The sequence below is a fragment of the Cryptomeria japonica genome, unplaced genomic scaffold, assembly GCF_030272615.1.
Source record: "Cryptomeria japonica unplaced genomic scaffold, Sugi_1.0 HiC_scaffold_15, whole genome shotgun sequence".
Lineage (NCBI taxonomy): Eukaryota > Viridiplantae > Streptophyta > Pinopsida > Cupressales > Cupressaceae > Cryptomeria > Cryptomeria japonica.
Window position 1 is genome coordinate 2,324,550 of NW_026728837.1, and position 19,898 is coordinate 2,344,447.

At 62.9% G+C, this 19,898-nt stretch overlaps 3 non-coding genes across 3 annotated transcripts; all 3 read right to left on the reverse strand.

Moving 5' to 3' along the window:
- Positions 1 to 2,832: 2,832 nt before the first annotated feature.
- On the reverse strand, positions 2,833 to 2,951 carry LOC131860522 (5S ribosomal RNA). The gene has a single exon (XR_009359617.1). It is a non-coding gene; the product is annotated as a 5S ribosomal RNA (ribosomal RNA).
- A 7,804-nt stretch (positions 2,952 to 10,755) lies between these two features.
- LOC131860523 (5S ribosomal RNA) lies at positions 10,756 to 10,874 on the reverse strand. Its single transcript, XR_009359618.1, has one exon. It is a non-coding gene; the product is annotated as a 5S ribosomal RNA (ribosomal RNA).
- A 7,804-nt stretch (positions 10,875 to 18,678) lies between these two features.
- Positions 18,679 to 18,797, reverse strand: LOC131860525 (5S ribosomal RNA). Its single transcript, XR_009359620.1, has one exon. It is a non-coding gene; the product is annotated as a 5S ribosomal RNA (ribosomal RNA).
- Positions 18,798 to 19,898: the final 1,101 nt, after the last annotated feature.

Below are 19,898 nucleotides of genomic sequence, written 5' to 3' on the forward strand. Positions count from 1 at the left end.
TGGGCTGCGCACCAGGGCGGGCTCAAGATGGCACGCGCGTTCCGTTTTTTTCACTATCTTTCAAAACGGAAATTTTAAAATCTCCTTTTTTTTTTGCCTTTTCTGGAAATTAGTGAAGGCAGCGCATCAAAGGTGCGCACCTCGCTGCCCACCTTGGTGTGCTCTGAGGTGCGCACCCGGGAGCGCTACGAAGTGTGCTCCAAGGTGCGGCGTGCACGTTGTCGGAGCCCGGTTTGCCCCGGGTGCGCACCTCGCCTGCACCTTGGCCGGGGTGGGCACCTTGGCTGGGTTTGCCCAGGGTGCGCTCCGAAGCGGGGTTACTGGAGCGCCCCCTCTTTTTTTGTCAGAGCGTTTGGTGGGGTTTCTCGCATTGGCTCTTCCCAGGCCCGGTTGTTGGGTGCGCTCCCACCCTGGCGCGCGCGAAGTTGGAAGTTGGGTTAATTGCCCGGGCGCGCACCTTCGCCAGGGTGGGCACCTTGGTGCGCACACCTTGGCTGGGCTGCGCACCAGGGCGGGCTCAAGATGGCACCAGCATTCCCTTTTTCTCACTATCTTTCAAAACGGAAATTTTAAAATCTCGTTTTTTTTTTGCCTTTTATGGAAATTAGTGAAGGCATCGCATCAAAGGTGCGCACCTCGCTGCCCACCTTGGTGTGCTCCGAGGTGCCCACCACGGTGCGCAACGCCGGTGCGAACCCGGGAGCGCCCCGATGTGTGCTCCAAGGTGCGGCGTGCACGAAGTCGGACCCCGGTTTGCCCCGGGTGCGCACCTCGCGTGCACCTTGGTGCGCACACCTTGGCTGGGTTGCGCGGCCTGGTGGGCACCATGGTGCGCACCAAGGAGCGCTCCGAAGTGTGCTCCAAGGTGCGGCGTGCACGAAGTCGGAGCCCGGTTTGCCCCGGGTACGCACCTCGCATGCACCTTCGCCGGGGTGGGCACCTCGGCTGGGTTGCGCGCCCTGGTGCGCACCAAGGAGCGCTCCGAAGTGTGCTCCAAGGTGCGGCGTGCACGAAGTCGGAGCCCGGTTTGCCCCGGGTGCGCACCTTCGCCGCGGTGCGCACCATGGCGTGCACGAAGTCGGAGCCCGGTTTGCCCCGGGTGCGCACCTCGCGTGCACCTTCGGCGGGGTTGCGCGCCCTGGTGGGCACCATGGTGCGCACCAAGGAGCGCTCCGAAGTGTGCTCCAAGGTGCGGCGTGCACGAAGTCGGAGCCCGGTTTGCCCCGGGTGCGCACCTCGCGTGCACCTTCGGCGGGGTTGCGCGCCCTGGTGGGCACCATGGTGCGCACCAAGGAGCGCTCCGAAGTGTGCTCCAAGGTGCGGTGTGCACGAAGTCGGAGCCCGGTTTGCCCCGGGTGCGCACCTCGCGTGCACCTTCGCCGCGGTGGGCACCATGGCGTGCACGAAGTCGGAGCCCGGTTTGCCCCGGGTGCGCACCTCGCGTGCACCTTCGCCGGGGTGGGCACCTCGGCTGGGTTGCGCGCCCTGGTGCGCACCAAGGAGCGCTCCGAAGTGTGCTCCAAGGTGCGGCGTGCACGAAGTCGGAGCCCGGTTTGCCCCGGGTGCGCACCTCGCGTGCACCTTCGCCAGGGTGGGCACCTCGGTGCGCACACCTTCTCAATGTTTTCTTGCCTTTTCTGGAAATTGGTGAAGGCAGCGCATCAAAGGTGCGCACCTCGGTGTGCTCCGAGGTGCGAACCCGAGAGCGCTCCGAGGTGCCCACGAAGTCGAAAGTCGGGTTAATTGCATTGTTTTCCCCGGGTGCGCTCCGAGGTGCGCAACATCGGCGCGCACCAAGGAGGGCTCCGAAGTGTGCTCCAAGGTGCGCACGATGGCGTGCACCTCTGGTGCGCACGATTCGGAGCTCGGTTTGACCGGGGTGCGCACACCTTGGCTGGGTTGCGCACCTTTTGTGCGCTCCAAGGTGCGCACGAAGTCGGAGCTCGGTTTGCCCCGGGTGCGCACCTTCGCCAGGGTGCGCACCTTGATGCGCACGCCTTGGCTGGGCTGCGCACCTTGGTGGGCGCCATGGTGCGCACCTTTCGTGCGCTCCAAGGTGCGCACGAAGTCGGAGCTCGGTTTGCCCCGGGTGCGCACCTTGGTGGGCGCCATGGTGCACTCCGAGGTGCCCAAGATTGGTGCGCACCAAGGAGCGCTCCGAAGTGCGCTCCAAGGTGCGCGCGAAGTCGAAAGTTGGGTTAATTGTCCGGTTTGCCTCGGGTGCGCACCTTGCGTGCACCTTCGCCAGGGTGGGCGCCTTGGTGCGCACACCTTGGCTGGGCTGCGCACACCTTGGCACCCGCGTTTCCTTCATTTTAAATTTTTTTTTTTTACAATCTCTCAAGTGGGAAATTCTATAATCTCAACTTTTTTTGCCTTTTCAGGAAACTTTTGAATGGAGCGCATCATTGGTGCGCTCCGAAGTGTGCTCCAAAGCTCTCTCCAGCTGCGTGCACCTGCCCCGGCCGCGCACCCGGCCCCGCCCAGCTTCGCTCACCTGTCCCGGGCGTCTGGTGCGGAACCTTAGAGTAAGAAACATCACCGTGCACCTTGGCCAACGTGCGCGACTCGACCGAGCGCGCACTGGCCGAGGTGCACACCGATTTCACCTGGGTGCGCGCGCAGCACCTCGGGCGCACCGGGGTGCGCGCACAACGCCCGGGTTGCACCGTGGCCTGTGTGCTCGGGGCGCCTCGGGTGCGCGCTCGGTGTCGCCCCCGCGCGCGCGGTAGTGCGGGCAGCGCACCCCGGCCCGGCCCGGCCCCGACGAGAACGCAAACGGGCAAAAGGTTTATTCAAATAGCATTGCGACGCCCGGCGAAAAACTAAAAAAGGGTGCAACACCGGGACTTCCCGGGAGGTCACCCATCCCAGTACTACTCCGGCCCAAGCGCGCTTAACTGCGGAGTTCTGATGGGATCCGGTGCACTAACGCTGGTATGATCGCACCCGTTATGAGCTTGTCGCAGTGTGTACTTAGCAAACCGCGACCCACGTGCGAATCCACCCCGGCCACCCACCCCCGTCGAGGTGCACACCCTCCCTCGCGAAGTGCGCCCCGTTCGCCAAGTGTGAGCCCTGCCCGGGTGCGCGCACCTTGCTAGGGCGTCGGGTGTGCACCCGGCCCGGCCTACGTGCGTGCACCTGGAGGGGGCGTCGTGTGCGTGCAGTGTCCCGTCTGCAACGCGGTGCCCACACACCACCTCGGGCGCAACGACCTGCGCTCACATGTGGGCCGAGTGCACCTTGGTGCATGTTCGGGGCGCCTCGGGTGCACGCTCGATCTTGCCCCGGTGCACCAAGGCGCTCGGTTTGCCCCGGGTGCGCACTTGGTGCAAGGTGGGCACCCAAAATAGGGATCAAGCACCAAAACACAAGTTTCGGGATGCAAAATGGGACCCAAGGACCACAAATGCGTTCCAAGACCCATGATGGGTCCACGAGAACAAAAATGTGTTCCGAGACTTAATAAACAAATATTGGGTTTTAGGAGAAGAAACATGCTCTGATGCCCAAAACGAGAATCGACCCCGAAAAGGCCACAGGCCAAAAGTGGGATGCGAGACAAAAAAAAATGGGACCCGAGGACCAAAATTGGGTTCCCAGGTCGAAGACAGGGCAACCGGACAAGAAACGACCTCTAAGGCTCGAAATGAGTCCCGACGACTAAAACTTGACAAGAAGCACCCATCAGGCACCCAACTCGACACCCATGGGATGCCGACCCACCCGGGCTTCCACCTAGCACACCTTGGCACCCACCCACCCTCGCACCCAACCTCGCACCCAACTTAGCACCTTTGAACCCACATTGGCACTCACCCTGACCCTGGCACCTTGGAACCCACATTGGCACTCACCTTGACCCTGGCACCCACCTTTGCACTCACCTTGGGACCCACCCTGGCTCCCACCTCGGCACCCACCCAGACACCCACCTTGGTTCCTTGGCACCCACCTTGGATCCTTGGCACCCACCCCGACACCCACCTTGGCACGCAACTTGGCTACTTGCCACCCACCTTGGCTCCTTGACGCCCACCCCGACAACCACCCCGTGACCTACCCTGGCTAGGGTTGGTGCACACCCACCCTGGTGCCCACCTTGGCACCCACCCTATGACCCACCTTGGCACGCACCTTAGTACCCACCCCGTTACCCACCCTAGGACCCACCCCGTGACCCACCTTGGCCAGGGTGGGTGCCTTGGTGCGCACAACTTGCCTGGGCTGCACACCAGGGCGGGCTCAAGATGGCACCCGCGTTCCGTTTTTTTCACTATCTTTCAAAACGGAAATTTTAAAATCTCATTTTTTTCTTTTTTTTGCCTTTTCTGGAAATTAGTGAAGGCAGCGCATCAAAGGTGCGCAATGCTGGTGCGAACCCGGGAGCGCTCCGATGTGTGCTCCAAGGTGCGGCGTGCACGAAGTCCGAGCCCGGTTTGCCCCGGGTGCGCACCTCGCGTGCACCTTCGCCGGGGTGAGCACCTTGGCTGGGTTGCGCGCCCTGGTGCGTACCAAGGAGCGCTCTGAAGTGTGCTCCAAGGTGCGGCGTGCACGAAGTCGGAGCCCGGTTTGCCCCGGGTGTGCACCTCGGGTGCGCACCTCGCGTGCACCTTCGCTGCGGTGGGCACCTTGGCTGGGTTGCGCGCCTTGGTGGGCACCATGCAGTGCACGAAGTCGGAGCCCGGTTTGCCCCGGGCGCGCACCTCCGCCAGGGTGGGCACCTTGGTGCGCACAACTTGCCTGGGCTGCGCATCAGGAAGGGCTCAAGATGGCACCCGCGTTCCGTTTTTTTCACTATCTTTCAGAACGGAAATTTTAAAATATCGTTTTTTTTTGCCTTTTCTGGAAATTAGTGAAGGCAGCGCATCAAAGGTGCGCAACGCTGGTGCGAACCTGGGAGCGCTCCGATGTGTGCTCCAAGGTGCGGCGTGCACGAAGTCGGAGCCCGGTTTGCCTCGGGTGCGCCCTGGTGGGCACCATGGTGCGCACCAAGGAGCGCTCCGAAGTGTGCTCCAAGGTGCGGCCTGCACGAAGTCGGAGCCCGGTTTGCCCCGGGTGTGCACCTCGGGTGGGCACCTTGGTGCGCATGCCTTGCCTGGGCTGCGCACCAGGGCGGGCTCAAGATGGCACCCGCGTTCCTTTTTTTTCACTATCTTTCAAAACGGAAATTTTAAAATCTCATTTTTTTTTGCCTTTTTCTGGAAATTAGTGAAGGCAGCGCATCAAAGGTGCGCACCTCGCTGCCCACCACGGTGCGCAACGCCGGTGGGCACCCGGGAGTGCTTCGAAGTGTGCTCCAAGGTGCTGCGTGCACGTTGTCGGAGCCCGGTTTGCCCCGGGTGCGCACCTCGCGTGCACCTTCGTCGGGGTGGGCACCTTGGCTTGGTTTGCCCCGGCTGCGCTCCGAAGCGGGGTTATTGGAGCGCCGCCTCTTTTTTTGTCGGAGCGTTTGGTGGGGTTTCTCGCATTGGCTCTTCCGAGGCCCGGTTGCCACCCTGGCGCGCACGAAGTCGGAAGTAGGGTTAATTGCCCGGGTGCGCACCTTTGCCAGGGTGGCACCTTACCTGGGCTGCGCACCAGGGCGGGCTCAAGATGGCACGCGCGTTCCGTTTTTTTCACTATCTTTCAAAACGGAAATTTTAAAATCTCCTTTTTTTTTTGCCTTTTCTGGAAATTAGTGAAGGCAGCGCATCAAAGGTGCGCACCTCGCTGCCCACCTTGGTGTGCTCTGAGGTGCGCACCCGGGAGCGCTACGAAGTGTGCTCCAAGGTGCGGCGTGCACGTTGTCGGAGCCCGGTTTGCCCCGGGTGCGCACCTCGCCTGCACCTTGGCCGGGGTGGGCACCTTGGCTGGGTTTGCCCAGGGTGCGCTCCGAAGCGGGGTTACTGGAGCGCCCCCTCTTTTTTTGTCAGAGAGTTTGGTGGGGTTTCTCGCATTGGCTCTTCCCAGGCCCGGTTGTTGGGTGCGCTCCCACCCTGGCGCGCGCGAAGTTGGAAGTTGGGTTAATTGCCCGGGCGCGCACCTTCGCCAGGGTGGGCACCTTGGTGCGCAAACCTTGGCTGGGCTGCGCACCAGGGCGGGCTCAAGATGGCACCAGCATTCCCTTTTTCTCACTATCTTTCAAAACGGAAATTTTAAAATCTCATTTTTTTTTTGCCTTTTATGGAAATTAGTGAAGGCATCGCATCAAAGGTGCGCACCTCGCTGCCCACCTTGGTGTGCTCCGAGGTGCCCACCACGGTGCGCAACGCCGGTGCGAACCCGGGAGCGCCCCGATGTGTGCTCCAAGGTGCGGCGTGCACGAAGTCGGACCCCGGTTTGCCCCGGGTGCGCACCTCGCGTGCACCTTGGTGCGCACACCTTGGCTGGGTTGCGCGGCCTGGTGGGCACCATGGTGCGCACCAAGGAGCGCTCCGAAGTGTGCTCCAAGGTGCGGCGTGCACGAAGTCGGAGCCCGGTTTGCCCCGGGTGCGCACCTTCGCCGCGGTGGGCACCATGGCGTGCACGAAGTCGGAGCCCGGTTTGCCCCGGGTGCGCACCTCGCGTGCACCTTCGCCGGGGTGGGCACCTCGGCTGGGTTGCGCGCCCTGGTGCGCACCAAGGAGCGCTCTGAAGTGTGCTCCAAGGTGCGGCGTGCACGAAGTCGGAGCCCGGTTTGCCCCGGGTGTGCACCTCGCGTGCACCTTCGCTGCGGTGGGCACCTTGGCTGGGTTGCGCGCCTTGGTGGGCACCATGCAGTGCACGAAGTCGGAGCCCGGTTTGCCCCGGGCGCGCACCTCCGCCAGGGTGGGCACCTTGGTGCGCACAACTTGCCTGGGCTGCGCACCAGGAAGGGCTCAAGATGGCACCCGCGTTCCGTTTTTTTCACTATCTTTCAGAACGGAAATTTTAAAATATCGTTTTTTTTTGCCTTTTCTGGAAATTAGTGAAGGCAGCGCATCAAAGGTGCGCAACGCTGGTGCGAACCTGGGAGCGCTCCGATGTGTGCTCCAAGGTGCGGCGTGCACGAAGTCGGACCCCGGTTTGCCCCGGGTGCGCACCTCGCGTGCACCTTGGTGCGCACACCTTGGCTGGGTTGCGCGCCCTGGTGGGCACCATGGTGCGCACCAAGGAGCGCTCCGAAGTGTGCTCCAAGGTGCGGCGTGCACGAAGTCGGAGCCCGGTTTGCCCCGGGTGCGCACCTCGCGTGCACCTTCGCCGCGGTGGGCACCATGGCGTGCACGAAGTCGGAGCCCGGTTTGCCCCGGGTGCGCACCTCGCGTGCACCTTCGCCGGGGTGGGCACCTTAGTGTGCAGACCTTGGCTGGGTTGCGCGCCCTGGTGGGCACCATGGTGCGCACCAAGGAGCGCTCCGAAGTTTGCTCCAAGGTGCGGCCTGCACGAAGTCGGAGCCCGGTTTGCCCCGGGTGTGCACCTCGGGTGGGCACCTTGGTGCGCATGCCTTGCCTGGGCTGCGCACCAGGGCGGGCTCAAGATGGCACCCGCGTTCCTTTTTTTTCACTATCTTTCAAAACGGAAATTTTAAAATCTCATTTTTTTTTGCCTTTTTCTGGAAATTAGTGAAGGCAGCGCATCAAAGGTGCGCACCTCGCTGCCCACCACGGTGCGCAACGCCGGTGGGCACCCGGGAGTGCTTCGAAGTGTGCTCCAAGGTGCTGCGTGCACGTTGTCGGAGCCCGGTTTGCCCCGGGTGCGCACCTCGCGTGCACCTTCGTCGGGGTGGGCACCTTGGCTGGGTTTGCCCCGGCTGCGCTCCGAAGCGGGGTTATTGGAGCGCCGCCTCTTTTTTTGTCGGAGCGTTTGGTGGGGTTTCTCGCATTGGCTCTTCCGAGGCCCGGTTGCCACCCTGGCGCGCACGAAGTCGGAAGTAGGGTTAATTGCCCGGGTGCGCACCTTTGCCAGGGTGGGCACCTTACCTGGGCTGCGCACCAGGGCGGGCTCAAGATGGCACGCGCGTTCCGTTTTTTTCACTATCTTTCAAAACGGAAATTTTAAAATCTCCTTTTTTTTTTGCCTTTTCTGGAAATTAGTGAAGGCAGCGCATCAAAGGTGCGCACCTCGCTGCCCACCTTGGTGTGCTCTGAGGTGCGCACCCGGGAGCGCTACGAAGTGTGCTCCAAGGTGCGGCGTGCACGTTGTCGGAGCCCGGTTTGCCCCGGGTGCGCACCTCGCCTGCACCTTGGCCGGGGTGGGCACCTTGGCTGGGTTTGCCCAGGGTGCGCTCCGAAGCGGGGTTACTGGAGCGCCCCCTCTTTTTTTGTCAGAGCGTTTGGTGGGGTTTCTCGCATTGGCTCTTCCCAGGCCCGGTTGTTGGGTGCGCTCCCACCCTGGCGCGCGCGAAGTTGGAAGTTGGGTTAATTGCCCGGGCGCGCACCTTCGCCAGGGTGGGCACCTTGGTGCGCACACCTTGGCTGGGCTGCGCACCAGGGCGGGCTCAAGATGGCACCAGCATTCCCTTTTTCTCACTATCTTTCAAAACGGAAATTTTAAAATCTCGTTTTTTTTTTGCCTTTTATGGAAATTAGTGAAGGCATCGCATCAAAGGTGCGCACCTCGCTGCCCACCTTGGTGTGCTCCGAGGTGCCCACCACGGTGCGCAACGCCGGTGCGAACCCGGGAGCGCCCCGATGTGTGCTCCAAGGTGCGGCGTGCACGAAGTCGGACCCCGGTTTGCCCCGGGTGCGCACCTCGCGTGCACCTTGGTGCGCACACCTTGGCTGGGTTGCGCGGCCTGGTGGGCACCATGGTGCGCACCAAGGAGCGCTCCGAAGTGTGCTCCAAGGTGCGGCGTGCACGAAGTCGGAGCCCGGTTTGCCCCGGGTACGCACCTCGCATGCACCTTCGCCGGGGTGGGCACCTCGGCTGGGTTGCGCGCCCTGGTGCGCACCAAGGAGCGCTCCGAAGTGTGCTCCAAGGTGCGGCGTGCACGAAGTCGGAGCCCGGTTTGCCCCGGGTGCGCACCTTCGCCGCGGTGCGCACCATGGCGTGCACGAAGTCGGAGCCCGGTTTGCCCCGGGTGCGCACCTCGCGTGCACCTTCGGCGGGGTTGCGCGCCCTGGTGGGCACCATGGTGCGCACCAAGGAGCGCTCCGAAGTGTGCTCCAAGGTGCGGCGTGCACGAAGTCGGAGCCCGGTTTGCCCCGGGTGCGCACCTCGCGTGCACCTTCGGCGGGGTTGCGCGCCCTGGTGGGCACCATGGTGCGCACCAAGGAGCGCTCCGAAGTGTGCTCCAAGGTGCGGCGTGCACGAAGTCGGAGCCCGGTTTGCCCCGGGTGCGCACCTCGCGTGCACCTTCGCCGCGGTGGGCACCATGGCGTGCACGAAGTCGGAGCCCGGTTTGCCCCGGGTGCGCACCTCGCGTGCACCTTCGCCGGGGTGGGCACCTCGGCTGGGTTGCGCGCCCTGGTGCGCACCAAGGAGCGCTCCGAAGTGTGCTCCAAGGTGCGGCGTGCACGAAGTCGGAGCCCGGTTTGCCCCGGGTGCGCACCTCGCGTGCACCTTCGCCAGGGTGGGCACCTCGGTGCGCACACCTTCTCAATGTTTTCTTGCCTTTTCTGGAAATTGGTGAAGGCAGCGCATCAAAGGTGCGCACCTCGGTGTGCTCCGAGGTGCGAACCCGAGAGCGCTCCGAGGTGCCCACGAAGTCGAAAGTCGGGTTAATTGCATTGTTTTCCCCGGGTGCGCTCCGAGGTGCGCAACATCGGCGCGCACCAAGGAGGGCTCCGAAGTGTGCTCCAAGGTGCGCACGATGGCGTGCACCTCTGGTGCGCACGATTCGGAGCTCGGTTTGACCGGGGTGCGCACACCTTGGCTGGGTTGCGCACCTTTTGTGCGCTCCAAGGTGCGCACGAAGTCGGAGCTCGGTTTGCCCCGGGTGCGCACCTTCGCCAGGGTGCGCACCTTGATGCGCACGCCTTGGCTGGGCTGCGCACCTTGGTGGGCGCCATGGTGCGCACCTTTCGTGCGCTCCAAGGTGCGCACGAAGTCGGAGCTCGGTTTGCCCCGGGTGCGCACCTTGGTGGGCGCCATGGTGCACTCCGAGGTGCCCAAGATTGGTGCGCACCAAGGAGCGCTCCGAAGTGCGCTCCAAGGTGCGCGCGAAGTCGAAAGTTGGGTTAATTGTCCGGTTTGCCTCGGGTGCGCACCTTGCGTGCACCTTCGCCAGGGTGGGCGCCTTGGTGCGCACACCTTGGCTGGGCTGCGCACACCTTGGCACCCGCGTTTCCTTCATTTTAAATTTTTTTTTTTTACAATCTCTCAAGTGGGAAATTCTATAATCTCAACTTTTTTTGCCTTTTCAGGAAACTTTTGAATGGAGCGCATCATTGGTGCGCTCCGAAGTGTGCTCCAAAGCTCTCTCCAGCTGCGTGCACCTGCCCCGGCCGCGCACCCGGCCCCGCCCAGCTTCGCTCACCTGTCCCGGGCGTCTGGTGCGGAACCTTAGAGTAAGAAACATCACCGTGCACCTTGGCCAACGTGCGCGACTCGACCGAGCGCGCACTGGCCGAGGTGCACACCGATTTCACCTGGGTGCGCGCGCAGCACCTCGGGCGCACCGGGGTGCGCGCACAACGCCCGGGTTGCACCGTGGCCTGTGTGCTCGGGGCGCCTCGGGTGCGCGCTCGGTGTCGCCCCCGCGCGCGCGGTAGTGCGGGCAGCGCACCCCGGCCCGGCCCGGCCCCGACGAGAACGCAAACGGGCAAAAGGTTTATTCAAATAGCATTGCGACGCCCGGCGAAAAACTAAAAAAGGGTGCAACACCGGGACTTCCCGGGAGGTCACCCATCCCAGTACTACTCCGGCCCAAGCGCGCTTAACTGCGGAGTTCTGATGGGATCCGGTGCACTAACGCTGGTATGATCGCACCCGTTATGAGCTTGTCGCAGTGTGTACTTAGCAAACCGCGACCCACGTGCGAATCCACCCCGGCCACCCACCCCCGTCGAGGTGCACACCCTCCCTCGCGAAGTGCGCCCCGTTCGCCAAGTGTGAGCCCTGCCCGGGTGCGCGCACCTTGCTAGGGCGTCGGGTGTGCACCCGGCCCGGCCTACGTGCGTGCACCTGGAGGGGGCGTCGTGTGCGTGCAGTGTCCCGTCTGCAACGCGGTGCCCACACACCACCTCGGGCGCAACGACCTGCGCTCACATGTGGGCCGAGTGCACCTTGGTGCATGTTCGGGGCGCCTCGGGTGCACGCTCGATCTTGCCCCGGTGCACCAAGGCGCTCGGTTTGCCCCGGGTGCGCACTTGGTGCAAGGTGGGCACCCAAAATAGGGATCAAGCACCAAAACACAAGTTTCGGGATGCAAAATGGGACCCAAGGACCACAAATGCGTTCCAAGACCCATGATGGGTCCACGAGAACAAAAATGTGTTCCGAGACTTAATAAACAAATATTGGGTTTTAGGAGAAGAAACATGCTCTGATGCCCAAAACGAGAATCGACCCCGAAAAGGCCACAGGCCAAAAGTGGGATGCGAGACAAAAAAAAATGGGACCCGAGGACCAAAATTGGGTTCCCAGGTCGAAGACAGGGCAACCGGACAAGAAACGACCTCTAAGGCTCGAAATGAGTCCCGACGACTAAAACTTGACAAGAAGCACCCATCAGGCACCCAACTCGACACCCATGGGATGCCGACCCACCCGGGCTTCCACCTAGCACACCTTGGCACCCACCCACCCTCGCACCCAACCTCGCACCCAACTTAGCACCTTTGAACCCACATTGGCACTCACTCTGACCCTGGCACCTTGGAACCCACATTGGCACTCACCTTGACCCTGGCACCCACCTTTGCACTCACCTTGGGACCCACCCTGGCTCCCACCTCGGCACCCACCCAGACACCCACCTTGGTTCCTTGGCACCCACCTTGGATCCTTGGCACCCACCCCGACACCCACCTTGGCACGCAACTTGGCTACTTGCCACCCACCTTGGCTCCTTGACGCCCACCCCGACAACCACCCCGTGACCTACCCTGGCTAGGGTTGGTGCACACCCACCCTGGTGCCCACCTTGGCACCCACCCTATGACCCACCTTGGCACGCACCTTAGTACCCACCCCGTTACCCACCCTAGGACCCACCCCGTGACCCACCTTGGCCAGGGTGGGTGCCTTGGTGCGCACAACTTGCCTGGGCTGCACACCAGGGCGGGCTCAAGATGGCACCCGCGTTCCGTTTTTTTCACTATCTTTCAAAACGGAAATTTTAAAATCTCATTTTTTTCTTTTTTTTGCCTTTTCTGGAAATTAGTGAAGGCAGCGCATCAAAGGTGCGCAATGCTGGTGCGAACCCGGGAGCGCTCCGATGTGTGCTCCAAGGTGCGGCGTGCACGAAGTCCGAGCCCGGTTTGCCCCGGGTGCGCACCTCGCGTGCACCTTCGCCGGGGTGAGCACCTTGGCTGGGTTGCGCGCCCTGGTGCGTACCAAGGAGCGCTCTGAAGTGTGCTCCAAGGTGCGGCGTGCACGAAGTCGGAGCCCGGTTTGCCCCGGGTGTGCACCTCGGGTGCGCACCTCGCGTGCACCTTCGCTGCGGTGGGCACCTTGGCTGGGTTGCGCGCCTTGGTGGGCACCATGCAGTGCACGAAGTCGGAGCCCGGTTTGCCCCGGGCGCGCACCTCCGCCAGGGTGGGCACCTTGGTGCGCACAACTTGCCTGGGCTGCGCATCAGGAAGGGCTCAAGATGGCACCCGCGTTCCGTTTTTTTCACTATCTTTCAGAACGGAAATTTTAAAATATCGTTTTTTTTTGCCTTTTCTGGAAATTAGTGAAGGCAGCGCATCAAAGGTGCGCAACGCTGGTGCGAACCTGGGAGCGCTCCGATGTGTGCTCCAAGGTGCGGCGTGCACGAAGTCGGAGCCCGGTTTGCCTCGGGTGCGCCCTGGTGGGCACCATGGTGCGCACCAAGGAGCGCTCCGAAGTGTGCTCCAAGGTGCGGCCTGCACGAAGTCGGAGCCCGGTTTGCCCCGGGTGTGCACCTCGGGTGGGCACCTTGGTGCGCATGCCTTGCCTGGGCTGCGCACCAGGGCGGGCTCAAGATGGCACCCGCGTTCCTTTTTTTTCACTATCTTTCAAAACGGAAATTTTAAAATCTCATTTTTTTTTGCCTTTTTCTGGAAATTAGTGAAGGCAGCGCATCAAAGGTGCGCACCTCGCTGCCCACCACGGTGCGCAACGCCGGTGGGCACCCGGGAGTGCTTCGAAGTGTGCTCCAAGGTGCTGCGTGCACGTTGTCGGAGCCCGGTTTGCCCCGGGTGCGCACCTCGCGTGCACCTTCGTCGGGGTGGGCACCTTGGCTTGGTTTGCCCCGGCTGCGCTCCGAAGCGGGGTTATTGGAGCGCCGCCTCTTTTTTTGTCGGAGCGTTTGGTGGGGTTTCTCGCATTGGCTCTTCCGAGGCCCGGTTGCCACCCTGGCGCGCACGAAGTCGGAAGTAGGGTTAATTGCCCGGGTGCGCACCTTTGCCAGGGTGGCACCTTACCTGGGCTGCGCACCAGGGCGGGCTCAAGATGGCACGCGCGTTCCGTTTTTTTCACTATCTTTCAAAACGGAAATTTTAAAATCTCCTTTTTTTTTTGCCTTTTCTGGAAATTAGTGAAGGCAGCGCATCAAAGGTGCGCACCTCGCTGCCCACCTTGGTGTGCTCTGAGGTGCGCACCCGGGAGCGCTACGAAGTGTGCTCCAAGGTGCGGCGTGCACGTTGTCGGAGCCCGGTTTGCCCCGGGTGCGCACCTCGCCTGCACCTTGGCCGGGGTGGGCACCTTGGCTGGGTTTGCCCAGGGTGCGCTCCGAAGCGGGGTTACTGGAGCGCCCCCTCTTTTTTTGTCAGAGAGTTTGGTGGGGTTTCTCGCATTGGCTCTTCCCAGGCCCGGTTGTTGGGTGCGCTCCCACCCTGGCGCGCGCGAAGTTGGAAGTTGGGTTAATTGCCCGGGCGCGCACCTTCGCCAGGGTGGGCACCTTGGTGCGCAAACCTTGGCTGGGCTGCGCACCAGGGCGGGCTCAAGATGGCACCAGCATTCCCTTTTTCTCACTATCTTTCAAAACGGAAATTTTAAAATCTCGTTTTTTTTTTGCCTTTTATGGAAATTAGTGAAGGCATCGCATCAAAGGTGCGCACCTCGCTGCCCACCTTGGTGTGCTCCGAGGTGCCCACCACGGTGCGCAACGCCGGTGCGAACCCGGGAGCGCCCCGATGTGTGCTCCAAGGTGCGGCGTGCACGAAGTCGGACCCCGGTTTGCCCCGGGTGCGCACCTCGCGTGCACCTTGGTGCGCACACCTTGGCTGGGTTGCGCGGCCTGGTGGGCACCATGGTGCGCACCAAGGAGCGCTCCGAAGTGTGCTCCAAGGTGCGGCGTGCACGAAGTCGGAGCCCGGTTTGCCCCGGGTGCGCACCTTCGCCGCGGTGGGCACCATGGCGTGCACGAAGTCGGAGCCCGGTTTGCCCCGGGTGCGCACCTCGCGTGCACCTTCGCCGGGGTGGGCACCTCGGCTGGGTTGCGCGCCCTGGTGCGCACCAAGGAGCGCTCTGAAGTGTGCTCCAAGGTGCGGCGTGCACGAAGTCGGAGCCCGGTTTGCCCCGGGTGTGCACCTCGCGTGCACCTTCGCTGCGGTGGGCACCTTGGCTGGGTTGCGCGCCTTGGTGGGCACCATGCAGTGCACGAAGTCGGAGCCCGGTTTGCCCCGGGCGCGCACCTCCGCCAGGGTGGGCACCTTGGTGCGCACAACTTGCCTGGGCTGCGCACCAGGAAGGGCTCAAGATGGCACCCGCGTTCCGTTTTTTTCACTATCTTTCAGAACGGAAATTTTAAAATATCGTTTTTTTTTGCCTTTTCTGGAAATTAGTGAAGGCAGCGCATCAAAGGTGCGCAACGCTGGTGCGAACCTGGGAGCGCTCCGATGTGTGCTCCAAGGTGCGGCGTGCACGAAGTCGGACCCCGGTTTGCCCCGGGTGCGCACCTCGCGTGCACCTTGGTGCGCACACCTTGGCTGGGTTGCGCGCCCTGGTGGGCACCATGGTGCGCACCAAGGAGCGCTCCGAAGTGTGCTCCAAGGTGCGGCGTGCACGAAGTCGGAGCCCGGTTTGCCCCGGGTGCGCACCTCGCGTGCACCTTCGCCGCGGTGGGCACCATGGCGTGCACGAAGTCGGAGCCCGGTTTGCCCCGGGTGCGCACCTCGCGTGCACCTTCGCCGGGGTGGGCACCTTAGTGTGCAGACCTTGGCTGGGTTGCGCGCCCTGGTGGGCACCATGGTGCGCACCAAGGAGCGCTCCGAAGTGTGCTCCAAGGTGCGGCCTGCACGAAGTCGGAGCCCGGTTTGCCCCGGGTGTGCACCTCGGGTGGGCACCTTGGTGCGCATGCCTTGCCTGGGCTGCGCACCAGGGCGGGCTCAAGATGGCACCCGCGTTCCTTTTTTTTCACTATCTTTCAAAACGGAAATTTTAAAATCTCATTTTTTTTTGCCTTTTTCTGGAAATTAGTGAAGGCAGCGCATCAAAGGTGCGCACCTCGCTGCCCACCACGGTGCGCAACGCCGGTGGGCACCCGGGAGTGCTTCGAAGTGTGCTCCAAGGTGCTGCGTGCACGTTGTCGGAGCCCGGTTTGCCCCGGGTGCGCACCTCGCGTGCACCTTCGTCGGGGTGGGCACCTTGGCTGGGTTTGCCCCGGCTGCGCTCCGAAGCGGGGTTATTGGAGCGCCGCCTCTTTTTTTGTCGGAGCGTTTGGTGGGGTTTCTCGCATTGGCTCTTCCGAGGCCCGGTTGCCACCCTGGCGCGCACGAAGTCGGAAGTAGGGTTAATTGCCCGGGTGCGCACCTTTGCCAGGGTGGGCACCTTACCTGGGCTGCGCACCAGGGCGGGCTCAAGATGGCACGCGCGTTCCGTTTTTTTCACTATCTTTCAAAACGGAAATTTTAAAATCTCCTTTTTTTTTTGCCTTTTTTGGAAATTAGTGAAGGCAGCGCATCAAAGGTGCGCACCTCGCTGCCCACCTTGGTGTGCTCTGAGGTGCGCACCCGGGAGCGCTACGAAGTGTGCTCCAAGGTGCGGCGTGCACGTTGTCGGAGCCCGGTTTGCCCCGGGTGCGCACCTTGCCTGCACCTTGGCCGGGGTGGGCACCTTGGCTGGGTTTGCCCAGGGTGCGCTCCGAAGCGGGGTTACTGGAGCGCCCCCTCTTTTTTTGTCAGAGCGTTTGGTGGGGTTTCTCGCATTGGCTCTTCCCAGGCCCGGTTGTTGGGTGCGCTCCCACCCTGGCGCGCGCGAAGTTGGAAGTTGGGTTAATTGCCCGGGCGCGCACCTTCGCCAGGGTGGGCACCTTGGTGCGCACACCTTGGCTGGGCTGCGCACCAGGGCGGGCTCAAGATGGCACCAGCATTCCCTTTTTCTCACTATCTTTCAAAACGGAAATTTTAAAATCTCGTTTTTTTTTTGCCTTTTATGGAAATTAGTGAAGGCATCGCATCAAAGGTGCGCACCTCGCTGCCCACCTTGGTGTGCTCCGAGGTGCCCACCACGGTGCGCAACGCCGGTGCGAACCCGGGAGCGCCCCGATGTGTGCTCCAAGGTGCGGCGTGCACGAAGTCGGACCCCGGTTTGCCCCGGGTGCGCACCTCGCGTGCACCTTGGTGCGCACACCTTGGCTGGGTTGCGCGGCCTGGTGGGCACCATGGTGCGCACCAAGGAGCGCTCCGAAGTGTGCTCCAAGGTGCGGCGTGCACGAAGTCGGAGCCCGGTTTGCCCCGGGTACGCACCTCGCGTGCACCTTCGCCGGGGTGGGCACCTCGGCTGGGTTGCGCGCCCTGGTGCGCACCAAGGAGCGCTCCGAAGTGTGCTCCAAGGTGCGGCGTGCACGAAGTCGGAGCCCGGTTTGCCCCGGGTGCGCACCTTCGCCGCGGTGCGCACCATGGCGTGCACGAAGTCGGAGCCCGGTTTGCCCCGGGTGCGCACCTCGCGTGCACCTTCGGCGGGGTTGCGCGCCCTGGTGGGCACCATGGTGCGCACCAAGGAGCGCTCCGAAGTGTGCTCCAAGGTGCGGCGTGCACGAAGTCGGAGCCCGGTTTGCCCCGGGTGCGCACCTCGCGTGCACCTTCGGCGGGGTTGCGCGCCCTGGTGGGCACCATGGTGCGCACCAAGGAGCGCTCCGAAGTGTGCTCCAAGGTGCGGCGTGCACGAAGTCGGAGCCCGGTTTGCCCCGGGTGCGCACCTCGCGTGCACCTTCGCCGCGGTGGGCACCATGGCGTGCACGAAGTCGGAGCCCGGTTTGCCCCGGGTGCGCACCTCGCGTGCACCTTCGCCGGGGTGGGCACCTCGGCTGGGTTGCGCGCCCTGGTGCGCACCAAGGAGCGCTCCGAAGTGTGCTCCAAGGTGCGGCGTGCACGAAGTCGGAGCCCGGTTTGCCCCGGGTGCGCACCTCGCGTGCACCTTCGCCAGGGTGGGCACCTCGGTGCGCACACCTTCTCAATGTTTTCTTGCCTTTTCTGGAAATTGGTGAAGGCAGCGCATCAAAGGTGCGCACCTCGGTGTGCTCCGAGGTGCGAACCCGAGAGCGCTCCGAGGTGCCCACGAAGTCGAAAGTCGGGTTAATTGCATTGTTTTCCCCGGGTGCGCTCCGAGGTGCGCAACATCGGCGCGCACCAAGGAGGGCTCCGAAGTGTGCTCCAAGGTGCGCACGATGGCGTGCACCTCTGGTGCGCACGATTCGGAGCTCGGTTTGACCGGGGTGCGCACACCTTGGCTGGGTTGCGCACCTTTTGTGCGCTCCAAGGTGCGCACGAAGTCGGAGCTCGGTTTGCCCCGGGTGCGCACCTTCGCCAGGGTGCGCACCTTGATGCGCACGCCTTGGCTGGGCTGCGCACCTTGGTGGGCGCCATGGTGCGCACCTTTCGTGCGCTCCAAGGTGCGCACGAAGTCGGAGCTCGGTTTGCCCCGGGTGCGCACCTTGGTGGGCGCCATGGTGCACTCCGAGGTGCCCAAGATTGGTGCGCACCAAGGAGCGCTCCGAAGTGCGCTCCAAGGTGCGCGCGAAGTCGAAAGTTGGGTTAATTGTCCGGTTTGCCTCGGGTGCGCACCTTGCGTGCACCTTCGCCAGGGTGGGCGCCTTGGTGCGCACACCTTGGCTGGGCTGCGCACACCTTGGCACCCGCGTTTCCTTCATTTTAAATTTTTTTTTTTTACAATCTCTCAAGTGGGAAATTCTATAATCTCAACTTTTTTTGCCTTTTCAGGAAACTTTTGAATGGAGCGCATCATTGGTGCGCTCCGAAGTGTGCTCCAAAGCTCTCTCCAGCTGCGTGCACCTGCCCCGGCCGCGCACCCGGCCCCGCCCAGCTTCGCTCACCTGTCCCGGGCGTCTGGTGCGGAACCTTAGAGTAAGAAACATCACCGTGCACCTTGGCCAACGTGCGCGACTCGACCGAGCGCGCACTGGCCGAGGTGCACACCGATTTCACCTGGGTGCGCGCGCAGCACCTCGGGCGCACCGGGGTGCGCGCACAACGCCCGGGTTGCACCGTGGCCTGTGTGCTCGGGGCGCCTCGGGTGCGCGCTCGGTGTCGCCCCCGCGCGCGCGGTAGTGCGGGCAGCGCACCCCGGCCCGGCCCGGCCCCGACGAGAACGCAAACGGGCAAAAGGTTTATTCAAATAGCATTGCGACGCCCGGCGAAAAACTAAAAAAGGGTGCAACACCGGGACTTCCCGGGAGGTCACCCATCCCAGTACTACTCCGGCCCAAGCGCGCTTAACTGCGGAGTTCTGATGGGATCCGGTGCACTAACGCTGGTATGATCGCACCCGTTATGAGCTTGTCGCAGTGTGTACTTAGCAAACCGCGACCCACGTGCGAATCCACCCCGGCCACCCACCCCCGTCGAGGTGCACACCCTCCCTCGCGAAGTGCGCCCCGTTCGCCAAGTGTGAGCCCTGCCCGGGTGCGCGCACCTTGCTAGGGCGTCGGGTGTGCACCCGGCCCGGCCTACGTGCGTGCACCTGGAGGGGGCGTCGTGTGCGTGCAGTGTCCCGTCTGCAACGCGGTGCCCACACACCACCTCGGGCGCAACGACCTGCGCTCACATGTGGGCCGAGTGCACCTTGGTGCATGTTCGGGGCGCCTCGGGTGCACGCTCGATCTTGCCCCGGTGCACCAAGGCGCTCGGTTTGCCCCGGGTGCGCACTTGGTGCAAGGTGGGCACCCAAAATAGGGATCAAGCACCAAAACACAAGTTTCGGGATGCAAAATGGGACCCAAGGACCACAAATGCGTTCCAAGACCCATGATGGGTCCACGAGAACAAAAATGTGTTCCGAGACTTAATAAACAAATATTGGGTTTTAGGAGAAGAAACATGCTCTGATGCCCAAAACGAGAATCGACCCCGAAAAGGCCACAGGCCAAAAGTGGGATGCGAGACAAAAAAAAATGGGACCCGAGGACCAAAATTGGGTTCCCAGGTCGAAGACAGGGCAACCGGACAAGAAACGACCTCTAAGGCTCGAAATGAGTCCCGACGACTAAAACTTGACAAGAAGCACCCATCAGGCACCCAACTCGACACCCATGGGATGCCGACCCACCCGGGCTTCCACCTAGCACACCTTGGCACCCACCCACCCTCGCACCCAACCTCGCACCCAACTTAGCACCTTTGAACCCACATTGGCACTCACCCTGACCCTGGCACCTTGGAACCCACATTGGCACTCACCTTGACCCTGGCACCCACCTTTGCACTCACCTTGGGACCCACCCTGGCTCCCACCTCGGCACCCACCCAGACACCCACCTTGGTTCCTTGGCACCCACCTTGGATCCTTGGCACCCACCCCGACACCCACCTTGGCACGCAACTTGGCTACTTGCCACCCACCTTGGCTCCTTGACGCCCACCCCGACAACC